The sequence below is a fragment of the Rosa rugosa genome, chromosome 5 (assembly GCF_958449725.1).
Source record: "Rosa rugosa chromosome 5, drRosRugo1.1, whole genome shotgun sequence".
Classification (NCBI taxonomy): domain Eukaryota; kingdom Viridiplantae; phylum Streptophyta; class Magnoliopsida; order Rosales; family Rosaceae; genus Rosa; species Rosa rugosa.
Window position 1 is genome coordinate 28677496 of NC_084824.1, and position 20693 is coordinate 28698188.

General features: G+C 41.0%; 1 pseudogene; it reads right to left on the reverse strand.

Moving 5' to 3' along the window:
• Window positions 1-15850: 15850 nt before the first annotated feature.
• LOC133711493 (probable purine permease 11) lies at window positions 15851-17331 on the reverse strand (annotated as a pseudogene).
• Between the last annotated feature and the right edge of the window lie 3362 nt (window positions 17332-20693).

Sequence of the window (20693 nt, forward strand, 5' to 3'; positions counted from 1 at the left end):
CTAGAGTTTTGTCTAAGTCTAACCAGATACCAAAATTGGTAATTGGTACTCTGGGTATCTTGTCCTCTGGGACAAATCTTTGAGAATTTCTTTCTCCATCTCTGCCCGTAGGGGCCTTCTGTATAGGGAGTTTCACCTTTCCTTTTTCTCTGGTGATGGAAGTTTTGGAGCTTTCTCCTTCTTCCATTTCAACATCCTGGTAGGGAAGGAGTTTTCTTTCCTTTCCTGGATTGAAATTTTTCATTTCTTCGATTAGTTTTTCTAATCTTTCTGGATTTTCACAGAATTCTACTTCTTCATAAAGATCATAGAGCTTTTGTGCTCCAAGCATATTAACTGGTCTGTTTAGATCAGCTTCTAGGTCTTCTTCAGTAATTGGCTCTTCAATAGTGGGTTTTGTGCCACTAGTACTAGCTTCTCTAGTGCTATAGCTTCTTCTGAGAAGATTTTTGTTTATCCTGATATTCTCAGGACAGACATCACTTTTTTTGTGATTGTCAAAATTTAGACTGATTTCTCCAGTCTTTCTGCTTTCATAAATTTTAGCTTTTGCACTTTCTGCTGGTAGCTTCGGACCAGATAATTTCCATTCAATGGGAAAAGTTACTTCATTCCAAGTAACCTTATGGATCTGTTGTGAATGGTTCTTCTGACTGGTGAGGAATCCAGTAGTAAGACCAGGGATGTTTGATATCCTTGTCTTTGGCTCTACTGTAGTACTCATCAGTTTATAGTATATCCTGTATACTATTGCCAATTCTTGCATATCATTTTTCATAGATATGCCATCTGTCTTGACTCTCAGTCGGAGACAGTGGGCTGCATCTTTCAAGCTTGTTGAAAAGTTGGGGAAGCAGTTGAAATATGCCACTTGGTTGCACAGAGATGCTTCAAGGGTTCCCAAAAGACTAGCATGAAAATCTGTTAGTCTATTGTCTTGTAAGACACATAGAACTGAACATTTTATGCCTTCTCGAGCAAGAAGTTTTATGCCTACTTGGACTGCTCCAATGTGCATAAATTGATATTTTTTTTTGCTTTTGCTCGGGCAACTTCAGCAGGAGTGATCAGTAAAAGATCGGTTTCTCCTGTTGTAGAGGGGGTTGTAAATTCCAGTAATTTGAAATGATAGCTATCCATCAGGTCAAATGTTCCCCTTTTGTATATTTGTTTGAAATCTAGCTTTGGAATTGAGGCGTTTTTTACCTCATGCTCGATTTCATTATATTCAAATTCTTCAGCATTTAGGAGTTGTACTCCTTTCTTTTTCCCGAAGATGCTCATCGTGTTAACATCTCGAGTTTCTTTCGGCTTTTCATAACGAATACTAGTAGAACTAGTTGATGGATCCAGAAAAATCAAGTTTGGAACAGGATTCTCTGGTCTTTCTAATGGGTTAAATCCATTAGCTTTCTTTTTTACTGTAGGCACTTTCTTGTCCTTCAGTATAGTTTTCATAGAATCCAGCGTTTTTTGCTGTTCATTGATTTTTCTACTAACACTTGTTAGCTTTTCTTCTTCCGTTTTTGGAAGTCCTTTGATATAATCCAGTTTGTTTTCCAATTTTTCTAACTGGTGGATTATAACAGGAATTTGTTCTAGATGATCTTGACATCTAGCTATTTCTTTCTGCAGGATCTGATATTTTTCATCAGAAGATTTTAATAGAGAATTCAGTCCCTCTATTATTAAATCAGACATTGTCCCCATAGGGGATTCCCCTGCTGAGCTATTTTACAAGCTCTGATACCAGTGATTTGCGGATCTAACCAATGCTCAAATAATCAAGAGGTTTTTGTTCCTCTTCCAGAATATATAAGAGATTATCAATATCTTCTTCTATTTTATAAATTCTGGTTTGAAGCCTATAGATAATATCCCAGTAGTTGGGAGTTTCTCTACTAAGACTTTCTCTATATTCTTTTAACTTTCTCAATTTTTCTCTCTCCTTTTGCAATTCTTTGCTAGTATTTTTACAGATAGCATTTAACTCAAGTCTGTCTACGATTGAAATCTTGAAGTGTACTGTTTACCTTTGAAATAGAGGATGAATGCAACAGCTGTATCTATTTAAACAAATATAATTCTTATGGGCCCACCACGTTTCAACAGAACAATAGACAACAGATTTTTAAAGGAAAACCAACTGACAGGGACTTCAAAGAAGGGTACTACCGGTAAGAAAGTTGATAAGATGGGTTGGTAGGAATGGAAAAGAGAAAGAGTTGTGTAACGAGGAATAAAAATAAGACACTGGGGTGTATGAGAAGTATTCTCAGGAATCTGGGGTGTATGAGCATTAACCCTAATTATTCGAAGAATTTGGTTTTAAGGGGGTTGCAAAGGTTGACTTTTTATTCGTTGGGTTTCTCCGAAAACTCCCTTCATGAAAGTCGTGAAGCGCGTCGATACGAGTTCGTGGACATACGGAAATCAGAAATCGGAGTTCGTATGAAGAAGTTATGGCCATTGGAAAACGTTTCCATTTTGGTATATATGGGAAATTTCCGAAAAAATATCAGAAAAATCAGATTTCCCTTTTTGGAAAGTTTTTCTCTCTCCTCTCTCCCGAGTTTTCCTGAGCAGTCATCTTCACTGAGCTCGTTCTCCCTCCTCCGGCCACCAATCAATGAGATTCTTGTCTCTATCTCTTCGCCTCACTCCCATCTACGACTCTATGGAGTTTCACGACGTGGGTCGGCCTGTGAACGACACAGCAACTCCGGGAAGTTTGGCACCCGAGCTGCAAATCGCCTTGATCGGAGTCGGCTATTCCGGCCACCATAGCCGGTGGTTCTTGAGGGCTTTTGGAGCCCAGAGGACGTAGACGCTTCTCCCAAGGTGGCTTGCATCGATTCAACTTGTGGAGATCGAATTTTGGAATTTGGGATTCTAGGGTTCATCGGAATTCAAAGCTTTCGAGGTAAATTCCGGCCATATGGCTTTGATTTAGACTTTGTGCTAGTAATGGAAGTTGTAATTGGAGTTGAGATGAAGAACTTTGGTGTTGGAAGTTTTGCCAAATTTCGACTTTGGGCCGACAGCGGTGCTGCCACTGTGGTGGTGTTTTCCGGCGGTTTTCGGCCACCTCGGGAAAGTTTCTGTTCTTGATTTCGATCTACTCGTCGATACGAGCATTTTGATATACAATACGTAATTTTTGGAGATCATATGAGCAAGTTATGAATTTTCAAAGTTTAGGGTTTTCGGTTCGATCGATGTTCGATCCGTGAGGATTTGACCGTCTGATTGACTTGTAGTTTTGATTTATTGATCGTAGAACTGTTCCGAAGATGTTTGATGGTCTCGGATGAGGATCTGATGTTGGATCGTCGTGTAATTGTGTTTTGTGAATTGTGTGATTTGTGTTGTATTGAGTGTGACCTTGATGTGATTAGATGATTGACAAAATTGTTTTAGCGGAGTTTGGACGATTTGTGCTTGTCTTGGTTTGTGTGAAGACGCAGCAGGATTTGGAGGTGAGTAAATCTCACGTGGTTCATTTACGAACGGATTTATTTATTACTCGGAATTACTTGTTTAATTGTTAAATCATTTTCGAAACAATTATTTATTTTAAAATATATGAACTTGATCGACAACGGTTCATGGGTAAGTTAAAACAATGTTTTGATACAAAATGATTTTCGAGAAGTATAATTTATAAAACTATAGTTGGTATTAGTGGTCATTCCTGCGTGAATGATTACGTATATATATATATATATTTACGTGGAATATATATATGGATGGCGTGACATTGTGATATGCGTATGATTTGGGAATTATTCGCATTATTAATTGTGCATTTACTCTTTTCGAGAATGCAATATATCATGTGATTGATTGATGTTGTCACGCCCCGAATTTTGAATAATAAATTCAAATCCGAAACCTGAATAATTACAATTACAAAAAAACCAAATCTCGAAACTTCGAGTTCATTATTACAATTCACTCTCACAATATATTATAAAGCTCAAATGAGCATAACACACCTCACAACTTACAATTGTTGTAAAACTCTAACAATTGCTCTAACCGCACGATCACCGTCCTGGTTCTCCTGTCCTGTAGGATTACCCGCTACACAATTTGAATAGTGTACCGGGAGTTGCAACAACACAAAACCCGGTAAGCTTTTTACAGCCAGTATGAGTAAACAAGAAAGAACTGTTGATTTATTAGATTTCAAGACTACCACAAACCCACGTTACTTTCTCACTCTCATATATATATATAGCCACTTATGAGTTACTCTCAATTTAGCTCATAAGATCACTCACTCTCATATATATATATAGACACTTATGAGTTACTCTCAATTTAGCTCATAAGATCACTCACTCTCATATATATATATAGACACTTATGAGTTACTCTCAAATTCGCTCATAAGATTTCCCAACATTTGGTAGACAGACTCATATATATATATAGACCCTTATGAGTTACTCTCAATTTCCCTCATAAGGTTACCATATATATATTGACACTTATGAGTTACTCTCAATTTCACTCATAAGTTCACTCCACATTTGGCAGACAGACTAGAGCTCTAACTGAACGTAACCACTCGTCCGGCCACAGACGTGATTACGATTTAATACTATTAATAACCACCAGCCCGGTACGAGAGCGTGATTCACTAATAGATGCCATGGTCACCTCGTGACCTAGTGATCTCCACAGATCACAACAATTTATTGTTCCTCAACAATAAAACTCAACACCTCTCACAATATATTGTTTCTCAACAATAAACTCAATATCTCTCACAATATATTGTTTCTCAACAATAACTCAACACAACTCCAACAATACATATTATTTCACGTAATAATATATATACAGACATTCACACAGGAATGTCTAGTAACACCAACAATAGTTCATATGATTGCAACAAAATAAAGCAATTAATTGTATTGGGTTCGTAATATGAACCACGTGAGGTTTACTCACCTCGATAATCCCGCTGCGTCTTCAATTCAGCTCAAAATACGATCCACAATCGTCCACCAACTCAAACCGTCAATCACCTAGTCAGATACGATCTTAACTTAGCAAACAACTCAAATATGTAATTAAACGACGATCCAACGCTCAGATTCAAATTAAACGATGATCCAACGGTCGGATCTGAATTTAATGATGATCCAACGGTCGGATCCTCACGGATCGCCTTTAGGATCATCCTCCAAAATTATCACGAAGATCCAACGGTCAGATCTTCCTGAATCGCCTTTACTAACATCTCCACAAAATTATATGAAAATCCGACGGTCAGATTCTCACGAATCGCCTTCCGAATCACTATTTCTCAATTATACGAAGATCCAACGGTCGGATCTTCGCCCGTGACCTCACAAGGTCACCGGGACAGTCATACGATCAACATATCCAAAATTGAAGCAAAACCGATGGTCAGATCTTCACAGATCGTAAACCGAAGATAAACGTAAAAACGTTAAATAGTAACGTCAAAACGTAAATCCACTATTTATCAACTTTTTCTAACATGACCATGTTATATATCAAAACGCTCGTATGGATGCATAGATCATCGCCTAGATAATGAAAACTCGAAATATGGTCTGATGCGCCGCCACAAGCGGTGGTCAGTGGGCGGTCAACGCGGCGGTCAACGCCGGTCAACCACCTCAGATGGCAAAGTGACCAACTACAAACTGGTTCAAAATGAAAGGGTGGTCGACTTTCATACCTGGAGCTAAGCCTGGTTCGGCCTAGATCGTCCTAGATCAAGCGTTGAAGTTGGATTAATCTCGTGCGTCTGATCAGATTCCAGATTGAATCAGGGACGTCGAAATCTTCAACTCGTGATCTTTCACTCCACACTCCAAATCGTCAAGCAAGGCCTATATGGGGATGATCAGGGGGAAGAGGAGATCACGAAAATGGGGAGGATCGGCCCGTGCAACGCCGGCACGGCTGAGATCCGGTCGGGTCGGTTACTCCGCCTGGGGTCGCTTCGATCCAGCTCTGGGGGCAACGGCGGTGCAAGGCAGCGGCACCAGGCGACTGGGCGGCTTGCGGCGATCACAAGGAGGGCCGGGTCGTGGCCGGAAGACGCCGGAGGACGAAGATGGGTCCGGGTCGGGTCAGTCGGGTCGGCCGCGTGGGAGAGGAGAGAGAACGGAGAAAATGGGGGACTGTTCCGCAAAAAGAAATTGTTTCGTCCTTAAATGAAATTTCTGATTTTTTTTCGATATTTATAGAAAATTCCCAAATTTCAAAAGTTCATAACTTATTCATACGAACTCCGAATATTGCGTTCCACATGTCCACGAACTCGTATCGACGAGCTCTACAACTTTCATGAAGGAAGTTTTCCCAAATTTTGAACGTATAAAAAGTCAACTTTGTTGACCCCCTAAAAACGTTCGTTTTCGAAAATAAAATCGTTCGAACTAATTCCACACTTCTCCAAGCTTCGTACTCGCTCCTACTATCGTGAAATCATTTCTAAAAATCCACGGAATTTAATTTGGATTTTCCGGGGTATTACAGTCTACCCTCCTTAAAGAAATTTCGTCCCGAAATTTGAGCGTAAGTCAATTCCTCTCGATTAAGGTTGACCTAACTATAGAATCTCCATCTTTTCCAAATCTGTAGTAATCTACAAAGCCTCAGCCCTTTGTATAAAAATACATTCCTATGGCCACTAAATCCTTTCATCACAAACGTAAACGCACAACACAACTGCTCAACATCACTCCACATCAATTACACAAAATCATCACATGGATCATCTCATAGATCCTTACATAGATCTTCACTCTGTACTGGCATACAAGCACAGTAAACACTCCCACAAAGTGTTTCGCTACTCAATTAGCATCACGGTAAATCTCTATAGTAAAACTCAAGCATGCACCATTCTTCACAACAATAGAGATGCATCACTCAAAACAAATCATCCCCAAAAGCACGCCAATAAAATATGTCACCCAGTGACGATGACTTGGGCTTGTTCAATCCTTGGGCTAAGCACTAGGGCTGGCCATTTGGGCCTGAAGAAATCGGACCATCCACATTTCGAACCGGCCCAAACCACTTTGGGTTTAACATTTGGGCCTACTATTCGGGCCGAACAATTGGGCTTACCATTTGGGCCTACCATTTGGGCCTACCATTCGGGCTTACTATTTGGGCTTACTATTTGGGCTTACGATTTGGGCCTACCAATCGGCCCACCAACTTCCAGCTCGGCTACGGTATGAAATTGTACATACCGTATATACGTATGCATACCGTACAGATCGTATATACGTATGCATACCGTACAACTGTATATTCGTATGCATACCGTACAGACCGTATATACGTATGTATACCGTACATACCGTATATACGTCGTATATCAAGCATATACGAGATCCAAAAATATTTGTAAGAGGTAAGGTTCGAACTCCCGACCTCAAACACGAAGGTTTTGCTCCCAACCACTGAAGCAAGAGCTGCCTTCATTAATATATGCTCACGTGTTATATTTATTATGTCATAAGCGACATAAATAAAATAACGGGGAAGGCAAGGTTCGAAACCTCAACCTGCCGCACGAAACCTTTGTCCCCCAACCACTGGAGCACAAGCTGTGCTTAATATAATGTGTACAAATTTTATACTTATTATGTCATAACGAACATAATAAAAATAAACGAGAGGCGAGGTTCGAACCTCAGACCTCTTGTACACGAACTGTACACTCAACCACTCGAGCACGGCTGCTCACGTTATTATCCATACAAATCCTTTTATTTAAACCAACTGTTTCAACTGTTTAAACAATTCGGCCCAAAACATCCAAGACTGTTGCAGAAACCCAGCCCAACGTATCCAAAACTGTTACAGAAATCCAGCCCAACTCATCCAAAACTGTTTCAGAAACTCGGCCCATCATGTCCAAAACTGTTTCTGAAACTCGGCCCATCAGGCCTCCACCCACAGCTACAGTGATGCCTTGATCCGAGACAGGCCCAAGTACGGCCCACTTGTGTCACGGCTTATCCCTTCCGTGATTTACGGCAGTCAAATCTGCTTTCGGCTACAGCTGTCTGCCACAGCGCCTCGAGATTCCCTCGGTCCCCTTACACGCTCTCCACGCGCCAACAGCTTTTCCGGGTTTCGGGGCGACTTTAATCCAACGCGTGGATTGAATCTCAGAGATCGTCCATCCAACGGTGGAGATCTGCTCACCTCGTTCTATAAATAGGTGCATCCTGGAGAAAAACTGTTCACACCAAAGAAAAGAAATTTTCCCCAGCCATTCTCTCTCAAACTCTGCAGCCTTCCTCTCGAAACTCAAATCCTTTCTTCATCAATTTCAATCCTTCTCTTCTGATCTTCTCTCCCATCTAGTTGATTCAATCCCATCTTTCCTCTGAACTTTCAGATCTTCAATCTTTTCCTCCAAATCTTCAATCCTTCTTTCTCAGATCTTTTCTTCCATTTGAAGATTCGATCTCATCTTTCCTCTGAGAATCTCAGATCTCCAATCACCAGTTCAACAACTCCAATCCTTCTAACAAAATCTCCCTCAAACACTAAACCATGTATTCCTCGATTTCCACATCCTCTCACCCCATGACCCAAGAGCCACGAACTCTGCAACTAATGGAGCTCCAAACCCCGCAACAAATGGAACCACAACAACAGCAACCAACAGAGGAGGGAGGAAACACCCAAGCAGCTGGAAGTAGTGCCAACATGGATTTCTGGCGAAGCCGTACCAGGTGGATTCCTACTCCAGAACAAATAAGAATCCTCAAGGATCTTTACTATGTCAAGGGATTTAAGTGCCCAACTACAGAGCAGATTCACGAGATCTGTCTCCAGCTGAACCAGTATGGGTATGTTGAGGGTAAGAACATTTACTTTTGGTTCCAGAACGTCAGGGCTCGAGAGAAGCAGATGAATAGGTGTAATCAGGCTGCTCCAGTGCCCATGGGAACTAGTTCTCTTGGTACTGGTAGATCCATTGATCTCAATTTTGGGTCCACTGGTTCTACTGGTGCTAGTGGATCCATCGACATCAATTTTGGGCCAGCTGGTGGATCCATTGACATCAATTTTGGGTCCACTAGTTCTACTGATGATGGTAGATCCATTGATCTCAACTTTGGTTCCACCTATTCTACTGGTAATGAAGGATTTCTTGATTTAAATTTTGTTTCATATTCTTCCTCACACTTCAACACTAATACCAGTCCAACTCTTTTGGCACAACAGGAGGACAAACATCCCTGCAACAACGAGGAGGAGATCACCAGGAGGTTCAAACTCTTCCTCTGTTCCCCGTGCACGGCGAGGACGTCTTTGGTAACCTGAAGACTACTTCCGAGGAAGGTAGTGCACATGATTACTATTTCGGTGGCTCAGGCGGTTACAACCGTGGATCTCCAGTTTCTCTTGAGCTCAGCCTCAACCCATCCGGAGCTGCTGACTAGGCTTAGTACAGCATAGTCCTCGTTTTCCTTTTTCTTTTTCTTTTTTTTTCTTTTTTTTTTGTAATATAAACTCAATAAGATGGTGTGCATGTTTTCTTTCCTGTTTGTTTAACCAACAACAACACCAAGGATCGAACCTTGGTCACCCAATACTATTTTCAAAACCATAAACAACTCTACTGCACACATCTTTCATAATGATGCAATAAAAACAATCACTCAAAAAGAATCCAACAATCAATTAAGTCGCATCGAGGTCTAGCTAGTATCCTCTGAGTCAAACCAAACACAACAATTTCATCGATAGGATTAGGGATTTATAAAGCTAAACACATCCTGAGTTAGCTAGGAAAAACCCACGTTTTTAGAGTTACTCTTACAACTCTTATAGAATCTCGATAATTCCATCTATCAATTGCTTCAACAAAAACTCACCACAATTCAATCCCTAACATTTAGCGATTCAGAAATCGAATCAAACTCCATATCACATAGTAATTCACTTGAACCACTATGGATACCTAACAAAGTCACTAAAATCAATATCTGAAATTGCGTTTAACTATATCACCTAAAATCAATCACCAAAGGCAAACCCTTGCCTGACTCTAACAAGTCCTCCATGCTTCTTCCTGCACCATACATAGGCCTCAAAATTCAATTTCATTCACTTGAACAAAACTATATTCACAAGTCTGCTATAGACATCAGGGAAAAACCCATACTTTTACTCATAACTTTTCCTTCTAAAAGTTCATCACGTAGTGTATATAAAATCACCACACAACCTTCTTAGTCTACACTAAGAATTCAATCTCACACAAGGTCAGCATAATTGCCTCAGAGTCACTTTAATCACGTATCACATGTCAATTACCAAAACTCCACTAAGACGTCTCTTTATAAAACAAGATATCTAATCCTTGATACGTATACCTCATCTAAACATCTGTACGTCCAACTTAAGAAGACAAAATTTATAACAATTCATACTCGTATCCACACTAGGTACGTGCATAGGTCCACACCATGTCTTCAACCAAACACTTCAACAATCAAAAGAACCTCATTTCCATAAAACAATCCTCGTTGACTTAACAGAGTTGAATCAAGAGGTTCCTATTCCTCAAGGATTGTAACTCGCGGCCACTGAACTTATTCCAATACGAACCTACAAGACAACTGTAAGGTTCTAAGTACAACCCCTTCGAATCTCCATCACCTAAGGAGTATAGTATGCTTGGCTAAGACATGTATAACACTTAAAACACAGTATAAGTCAAATACAAATTCATATTAACCAAGTCAATACTATAGGGAAGGTATTCACGTTCCCTAAACGACCTAGCGGCCTAAACAACTCCCAACACTCACGCATACCCAATGACTTAGCCAATACCGAAGAGCACACGATGGGGATCCGCTGCAGACGGGCCATCACTCGGAAGGTATTGACACATCACCAAATATGCACCTTACGCTCTGATACCAAACTGTCACGCCCCGAATTTTGAATAATAAATTCAAATCCGAAACCTGAATAATTACAATTACAAAAAAACCAAATCTCGAAACTTCGAGTTCATTATTACAATTCACTCTCACAATATATTATAAAGCTCAAATGAGCATAACACACCTCACAACTTACAATTGTTGTAAAACTCTAACAATTGCTCTAACCGCACGATCACCGTCCTGGTTCTCCTGTCCTGTAGGATTACCCGCTACACAATTTGAATAGTGTACCGGGAGTTGCAACAACACAAAACCCGGTAAGCTTTTTACAGCCAGTATGAGTAAACAAGAAAGAACTGTTGATTTATTAGATTTCAAGACTACCACAAACCCACGTTACTTTCTCACTCTCATATATATATATAGCCACTTATGAGTTACTCTCAATTTAGCTCATAAGATCACTCACTCTCATATATATATATAGACACTTATGAGTTACTCTCAATTTAGCTCATAAGATCACTCACTCTCATATATATATATAGACACTTATGAGTTACTCTCAAATTCGCTCATAAGATTTCCCAACATTTGGTAGACAGACTCATATATATATATAGACCCTTATGAGTTACTCTCAATTTCCCTCATAAGGTTACCATATATATATTGACACTTATGAGTTACTCTCAATTTCACTCATAAGTTCACTCCACATTTGGCAGACAGACTAGAGCTCTAACTGAACGTAACCACTCGTCCGGCCACAGACGTGATTACGATTTAATACTATTAATAACCACCAGCCCGGTACGAGAGCGTGATTCACTAATAGATGCCATGGTCACCTCGTGACCTAGTGATCTCCACAGATCACAACAATTTATTGTTCCTCAACAATAAAACTCAACACCTCTCACAATATATTGTTTCTCAACAATAAACTCAATATCTCTCACAATATATTGTTTCTCAACAATAACTCAACACAACTCCAACAATACATATTATTTCACGTAATAATATATATACAGACATTCACACAGGAATGTCTAGTAACACCAACAATAGTTCATATGATTGCAACAAAATAAAGCAATTAATTGTATTGGGTTCGTAATATGAACCACGTGAGGTTTACTCACCTCGATAATCCCGCTGCGTCTTCAATTCAGCTCAAAATACGATCCACAATCGTCCACCAACTCAAACCGTCAATCACCTAGTCAGATACGATCTTAACTTAGCAAACAACTCAAATATGTAATTAAACGACGATCCAACGCTCAGATTCAAATTAAACGATGATCCAACGGTCGGATCTGAATTTAATGATGATCCAACGGTCGGATCCTCACGGATCGCCTTTAGGATCATCCTCCAAAATTATCACGAAGATCCAACGGTCAGATCTTCCTGAATCGCCTTTACTAACATCTCCACAAAATTATATGAAAATCCGACGGTCAGATTCTCACGAATCGCCTTCCGAATCACTATTTCTCAATTATACGAAGATCCAACGGTCGGATCTTCGCCCGTGACCTCACAAGGTCACCGGGACAGTCATACGATCAACATATCCAAAATTGAAGCAAAACCGATGGTCAGATCTTCACAGATCGTAAACCGAAGATAAACGTAAAAACGTTAAATAGTAACGTCAAAACGTAAATCCACTATTTATCAACTTTTTCTAACATGACCATGTTATATATCAAAACGCTCGTATGGATGCATAGATCATCGCCTAGATAATGAAAACTCGAAATATGGTCTGATGCGCCGCCACAAGCGGTGGTCAGTGGGCGGTCAACGCGGCGGTCAACTCCGGTCAACCACCTCAGATGGCAAAGTGACCAACTACAAACTGGTTCAAAATGAAAGGGTGGTCGACTTTCATACCTGGAGCTAAGCCTGGTTCGGCCTAGATCGTCCTAGATCAAGCGTTGAAGTTGGATTAATCTCGTGCGTCTGATCAGATTCCAGATTGAATCAGGGACGTCGAAATCTTCAACTCGTGATCTTTCACTCCACACTCCAAATCGTCAAGCAAGGCCTATATGGGGATGATCAGGGGGAAGAGGAGATCACGAAAATGGGGAGGATCGGCCCGTGCAACGCCGGCACGGCTGAGATCCGGTCGGGTCGGTTACTCCGCCTGGGGTCGCTTCGATCCAGCTCTGGGGGCAACGGCGGTGCAAGGCAGCGGCACCAGGCGACTGGGCGGCTTGCGGCGATCACAAGGAGGGCCGGGTCGTGGCCGGAAGACGCCGGAGGACGAAGATGGGTCCGGGTCGGGTCAGTCGGGTCGGCCGCGTGGGAGAGGAGAGAGAACGGAGAAAATGGGGGACTGTTCCGCAAAAAGAAATTGTTTCGTCCTTAAATGAAATTTCTGATTTTTTTTCGATATTTATAGAAAATTCCCAAATTTCAAAAGTTCATAACTTATTCATACGAACTCCGAATATTGCGTTCCACATGTCCACGAACTCGTATCGACGAGCTCTACAACTTTCATGAAGGAAGTTTTCCCAAATTTTGAACGTATAAAAAGTCAACTTTGTTGACCCCCTAAAAACGTTCGTTTTCGAAAATAAAATCGTTCGAACTAATTCCACACTTCTCCAAGCTTCGTACTCGCTCCTACTATCGTGAAATCATTTCTAAAAATCCACGGAATTTAATTTGGATTTTCCGGGGTATTACAGATGTGATTGTGTTAAAGAGTATCTTGTGTTGAGTGTGATGTGTTGAGTTGTGTGGGACTTTATAAATATTTTCGGATCTATGGATCTGGTGTCACAGTTGTGACTGTTTTCGGATCTACGGATCTGGTGTCACAGTGGTGACTGAGGCAAGTATATCGGGAACCACACATTTGGCCAGGTTAGTGGTTACGATCAGTTAGAGCTCTAGTCTGTCTGCCTTTGTACTGCATGGGAGTGACGCGTTGGGTTAGTTGAGGCCCATGAGTACGTACTACATGGGAGTGACGCGTTGGGTCACTTGAGGTTCATGAGTACACGTGTTTTTAAAAGAGAGTTCGGGTGGGTTCTTTCTTTTATTGTCCAAGAGGGACTTGAGTTTCATATTATGGGTGAGTTGGGATAATATGATTTTTTTATCACTTTTGTGATGTATGTTACCTTAAGGGGTAAGGATGTCGAGTTTTGAAAACGAGTCATGTTGTGAGATGATTTATTTGGAGTTGATGGGTGATCATCGACTTTGGTGTTGATGGGTGATCATCGACTCTAGTGTGAGTTGTTTGACTTCTTTATCTATTTTCCGTGTCATTCTAATTGTTTGATTTTAAATGTAATCTCCTGAACTAAGTTATATGCAGGGATTACTGCCTTTTGAATTGTTTGTTTTAATGTAATCTTCTGAACTAAGTTATATGCAGGGATTACTGCCTTTTGAATTGTCTGTTTTAATGTAATTTCTTGAACTAAACTATACGCAGGATTTGCTATGATTTGAATTATATGATTTTGGTGATCTCCTGAACTAAATTTCTATGCAGGGATTACTAATTTTTATCTAGTGTGATTGGATGTTTGGTTGTGTTTTGTGGAGTTAAATGTTGTTGCTTTAATTTATCTCACGAGCTGAGAAATTATAAGCATGAGTGACGTGAGTCATTTTAATTGAGTTTACTCATACGAGCTTAAAAAGCTTACCGGGTTTGTTGTTTGCAATCCCGGTGCACTATTCCATGTTGTAGAGGTTATTGTGCAGGTTAGAATATTGATTAATCGTCGTCGAAACTGAGGTGTACGTTCGGTAGCGCGGACGTCGAAGGGTACTCTTAGTTTTAAGTCTTCCTTTGTGTAGTGAGTTGTGGTGGGTGTGTTTACTTATTGAATTGTCATTCAGTTTAATTTGTAAACTATCTGTAATGTAATATGTGACTCTAAAGAACGAGTCGGTATTGACATTCTGAGCTCAGTTTGCAATTTTTTAATTTCATTTCTGTTAAGAAAGAAATGTCATTTTATTTGTGTAGTTGTGTTATTCTTCAAAAAATTCTGAAATTAGAAATTATATAGACTTTGTTGCACTCTTGACAAATTTAGAAAAAATGACTTATATTCGAGTTAATCAATATACAAATACGGGGCATAAGAATAATTCTCGCCCAGGGCCTTGAAAGACTCAGGACCAACTCTGACCAAATGAAACAAGATATTAAAGGCAACCTAAGATTATGCTAAGATTAAGACTAGAGGAACTAGTAACCTGACACTACTAGGGAAAGGACCGGAACAAAACCAAGAACTTACCTTAATATTATCCATTGAACCTTAGGACCACCCTACGCAGAGGAGGCGTCCTTAGGGAACAAATCTAAAAGAATTAAACTATGCTCGAAAGGAAAAAAAAAACCCAAACAGACAAGGCCCAAAACAAAGCAGGCCCAGTCCAAGCCAGCCTAGCAAAATGGAGGCCCAACACTGAGACCGAGCACCCACCCTCTGACCAAGGCCCCTGCCGGGCCCGCCTGGACACCCGCCCAATCACCGCCACCTGCACCCACCTCGTTCGATGCAGACCAGAAGGATGAGTAGTCGCCCTTCGTCCGCCAACCAAGACGTAATCAGTAAAGGTATCTCTTCGTAGAACCCATCCGTATCTTATCAAAACAAAAAACAGAACCATAACCAGAACCCACAAGTCCTTAAAGCCATAAAACGACTCGGTATGCTATAAAAATTAACATCAACTTGGAAATTAATTTCAGAATTCTCTCAGGCAATCCTAGAAATTTGTTGCCATTTCTGTTTGCCTTGGATTTTAAATAAGGGGACGGGTGGTGGGCTCCCAGAGTGTAGTAGACCCTTCACCTTTGGGTTTGAGGGTGGGACTCGCTCCCTAAATCGTCTACTTCCGAGGAGCTGATATCGCCTCATCCCTTATTTAAAAAAAAAAAAAAAAAAAAAGTCATCTAGGTAATGTTGATATATGTAGGAAAGAAAGGCCCAGATCGCCAAAAGCATTGCTATCACCTTCATTGCATCCATTTTATCATGTAAAGTGATGACAGCAAGAATGGGAACTAGTGACAAACCCAAGGTACTGATGACATTGGAGAAGAGAGAAGACACTTCAAAAATCAACCCCAACAAACCCACCGAGCAAATTTGCCATGACACAGCAGTCCAGAGCAGGTTCATTATATAAGAGATTCTTCCTTCTTTGTATTCCTTCATCTCACTTTCCAACCCTTTCCATTCCCCACTTGCAAAAAGCCTTACCACACAACCACATGTTGCAACAAATGATGGGTATAATTGCATATCTAAGACAGTAGAAAATGTTTATCTTTTTATCACCTTCTGGAATGAAAGTTGCACAAGGGAAAGGTACAATGAGTAAGTCGCGGAGGCGCCGAGGGTACACAAGAAACCGATCACATACTTTCGTTTAGAGATGCGATCGGTAGTGTTTTCAGAGTCAGAATTGATTGCGAGAACGGAGGCAGACATAGTGACAAGGACAAGAGAGTTGAATATAAAAGGAGTAAATTTTTGAGAGTTCAGAAAGAAAGAGAACAATGCATTGAAGGTCAATTGGGTTTCACATAATAAAGAGTAAGTAGAGACGGGGAGAAAGAGAAGCCCGTAAGAGTACCTCATGTTGTCTGCCGTCAAAAGCAAGCCAAGGGCAACATAGAGGAATACCATTGTTGTGAGTTTGGGTAATTTGGAAGCAGATGAAGTAGTACTACCAACAGGGTTTGTAGACAATGTGGTTGTTGATGAAAAGAAACAGAGGAGAGGAAGAAGAACTGGGAAGCCGGCGGACTGAACAAAAGTTGCGATCCATTTGCTATTGCCACCTTGATCATAGTACAATCTTCCCAAGAGTGTCGCTGTAGATTTTCCGGCGAGAAGAAAGACGGTATAAATGGTCACACGAAGCCACCACTTGTAATTAGTTGATTCCAATCGGTTACCAAAAGAGTTTAGGCCAGTGTTTGTTGGTGAATCTGGTCTCGGTCTCCAACTGGCCGGTACCAGCACACATGTACATAAAAGTTGATGTTCAGAAACTATTTTCAAATAATTTTATTGGATTCTCCAAATTTTACCCACCAAATTTGTGTTTGGTGTTATGACATATTATTCGGTAAACAAATTAATGCGTGAACCGAGCGACTGCGAAAAAAAAATGAGTGAACCAAGCATTTTCCTCGATTATTTACTCGGTACTCAATAAGCTAGGCTAGACATGATGCATGATGCATGCTATTGATACAAAGGGACTAACCTCTGGGTTGCAGTTCAACCTCTTGGCTATTCATCTTCGTTGAAGGAGTGGTAAACAATGAAAGCTGAATTAGTATTGAAGATGCATACAGTCTTTTCTGATCATGAACATTTGCATGAAACATTTAACAGCAGGAGGATCGGGAATTAAGCATTACACCACTCTATGAAGCACAGTGCCACTTTAATTAGGTAATATATATTAATACTATATTCTGCTGTCAACACACAAAGTCTGACACATTCATAGTGTTTTCTGGTCATCATGTTATCCTTTAGTCTGGTAAAGTCTAAATTGGCTACCTAAGTAGGGATTCATATTATAGACGTCCAGTCCAACTGGTGCGAGACTCGTGGAAGTTACTTCTTCTTCCCTTGATGACTTGATGTAGACGAAATTCTTAAACATAATGTGAATAAAGTTTTATGTAGTGTGCAGTGAGAAGCTCTGTGTTCAGGATAAAGACGTACAACCAAATAAAAACCACTAATTGATTGGTCTTGATCCTACATTGGAATTTGTTAGTGTTGCACCGCCGGCTCGATCAGTTGTACACATTCATCTTTTCACAGAGAGTCTCAAGTTTGAATCTTCCGGCTATGAATATTATTAAAACACAGATATTTACCAAAAGTTTTACCCGTATGTGCAAAAAATCTTTGTAATCTATACTATATGAATTGGCATATGGTGTTTTCTATGCTTTGGTCATTGTGAATCACTTGAACACATTAATTATCTCTTTCTGGAGTCACTTTGGCAGCGGACTGCATGGATGTTTGATTTAGACTAGACTAGGTGGGTTTCATGGTTATTTTTTGGATAGGCTGCATCATGGTTTATCAGTTGGCCGTACTACTCCGTAGTGCACAATTGCATCAGCTTTGGCGTATTGCTTTTGTTGGGATGCTTTGGTGTCTCTGGAGGTTTAGGAAGAAAGGAAAATATGATGGTTCTTGTGTTAATTTGGCCAGTGCTTTTCAATTGGTTCGCGGGCAAATCATTTCTTCTAGCATGCTTGATTCAGGTACCATATGTAACAACTTCCAAGAGTACTGTAGCATTTTAAAGTGGCTTCGGATCCCTTGCCTGCTTAGACGTACTTCATGTAGTGTTAAAGTTAATTGGTTTCCTTCTATAATGGTATTGGTTAAAAATTTATATGGATGGAGCTTGGAGAAATGCCTCTGGTCAAACGGGTTATGTGGAGGATTTCGAGATTTTGATGTCATGTGATTGGAGCATTTTTCTCTAATTAATCTGGATATTCTTATCTCCATTGTTACTGAAGTCATGGCAGTAATCAAAGCCATTGAGCTGATTTTGGGTTAGTGACTTGAAGCATGTGTGGTTAGAGGTTGAATATGATCTGGTTCTTAACTTCCTCAAATCTCCACATTTTTTGGTGACTTTGTGTTTATTTGTTAGATTGTTTACACCGCATCTCTTAAATGCATTGCCATTCTCACATTTGTCATGAGGGGAACCAAGTATTTTATGCTCTTGCTAATCTCAATCTCTCGTCAGATGGTTTGGTTTGGTGGGTTGTTCTCCTAACTTCCTTCTTTCTAACTACAATAGGAGTTATTTGGGTTTACCCAATTTCGTTTCCGTTTGTTTATCATATATTTTTCATTTCTTTTGTCTTTACAGGGTACAGTTTGACTTCTATCACCCCAAACTTTGTGTACTCATTTATTTTCTCTAATAAATAGGGAGTGATCGAGGTCTTCCGATCTCTGTGCTCTGTGTTAAAAAATAAAAAAAATAAAAAAACATCGCTTAGAAATTTTAAATACACATCCCTAATTGCTTAATACATATCTCTATTATCTTATATTTCAAATCAAATTTGATAGGTAGGCATCTCCATTTTAAGCATTCAAGCATCCCTAATTGCTTGATACACATCTCCATTTTAAACATTCAAGATTTCAAGATGACTTTTAACCTTGTTTCTTAGAATAGTTGAAAAATGACCATGTAATGGGTTAAAAAGTCATAAATGCCCTCGTCAAGTTTCTCATATATTTCGACGTGCTTTTTTATTCATTGAATACCAAGAGTGAAAAACCATCATATGGAACCCATTTAGCAAACTACAGTACTGTCAAATTGAATACATCTCCAGTATTTTTGCACCCTCAACGCGCTCAATACATTGTCATCACTGAGAAAACATAAAAACATACCGCGACTTTTACTCCTACTCTCTCTCTCGCTCTGCTAGGGTTAGGGTTTCGAGTATTCCAAGTTGTGCGGCGCCCTAGTTTCATGGCTGCGGCGATCGCTTCCATGACTGCCAGACTTGCGACCAAGTTGTCGCTCAAGGACGGAGAAGAACCGGTTGACTTGGGGATTCTCAGGGTTCCTGGGAAGGAGTTTTTGGCTCGAAACTTCTATTTGGTTGGGAGGCTTAACACCTGCAGGGGGTTGGTGCTGGATTCATTCCGGAGTGCTGTGAGATCGATGTGAAGGTTGTCTGGTACCGTGGAGGTCCAACCACGGGGTGAACGTTTTCTGTTTACGTTCACCCATGAAAGGGATGTTGCTCGAGTGAAGAAGGGTGGTCCGTGGGGTTTTCAACGTGTCATGATTCTCCTGAATGATTATGATGGCTTCTTGGAGATCTCTACCGTGAAGCTGGATTTTGTTTGGATTTGGGTGACGGTGGAAGGCACCTCCGGGTATTTTGACGGAACCTACTGTCCGGTTGGTCGGTGCGACGATTGGGGAGGTGCTGGAGGTGGATCGCATAGCGCTGCGTAGGGGAGATGCTAGAGTCCGGCTTGTTCTCTCTATCCATGATCCGGTGCGCTTTGATAGTCGGGTTAGGGTTTTTCCTGTTAATGTTCTAACCCTAAGGTTCAGGTATGAAAGGCTTCTAGGGCGCTGTCACTCCTGTGCTCTGTTGAATCATGGGGGACAGCGATGCCCTAGGGTGGAGGCCTTGGAGAATGATGCTATGGAAGAGGCGGGATCGCAACCAGGAATGAGACGATCGTTCCAGCCCTAGTCTTTAGGGCCAACGTTCAGCCCTCTATTTCTTCACCGCTGCTTTCTTCCTTCAAGGTCCCAAAGCTGAAGAGGAAGGTTGTGCAGATCCATGAACTTCCAGCACTGGACGCTCCCGGGACTGAGGGTACTTCGATTCAAGCTCCGGTGGTGGGGATGCATCGTCCCAGAGCTGAGGATGGCCCTAAAGCTGGTAAGCGTGCCAAACACGGTTTGGACTTGGTTCCCGGCGTTCTCCAGCCGGAAAATCTTGGGTTCCAGGTTTCTGATGCCGGTCTGGTTGATGGGAAGTGGTCTCCAGCCCCGAAGGTGTACAAGAAGAAGGGCAGGCCTCGTGGCTTCCGCAATAAGGTCAAAGTGACATCGACGGCGTCCTCTGGAGACGGTTCTGAGTCTATGGCGTCGGGGTCCCCTGACGGTGGAGCTCCTGGTGTGAAGGGAAAGGCGGTTGGGCTAGCAGTGCCCGTCTCT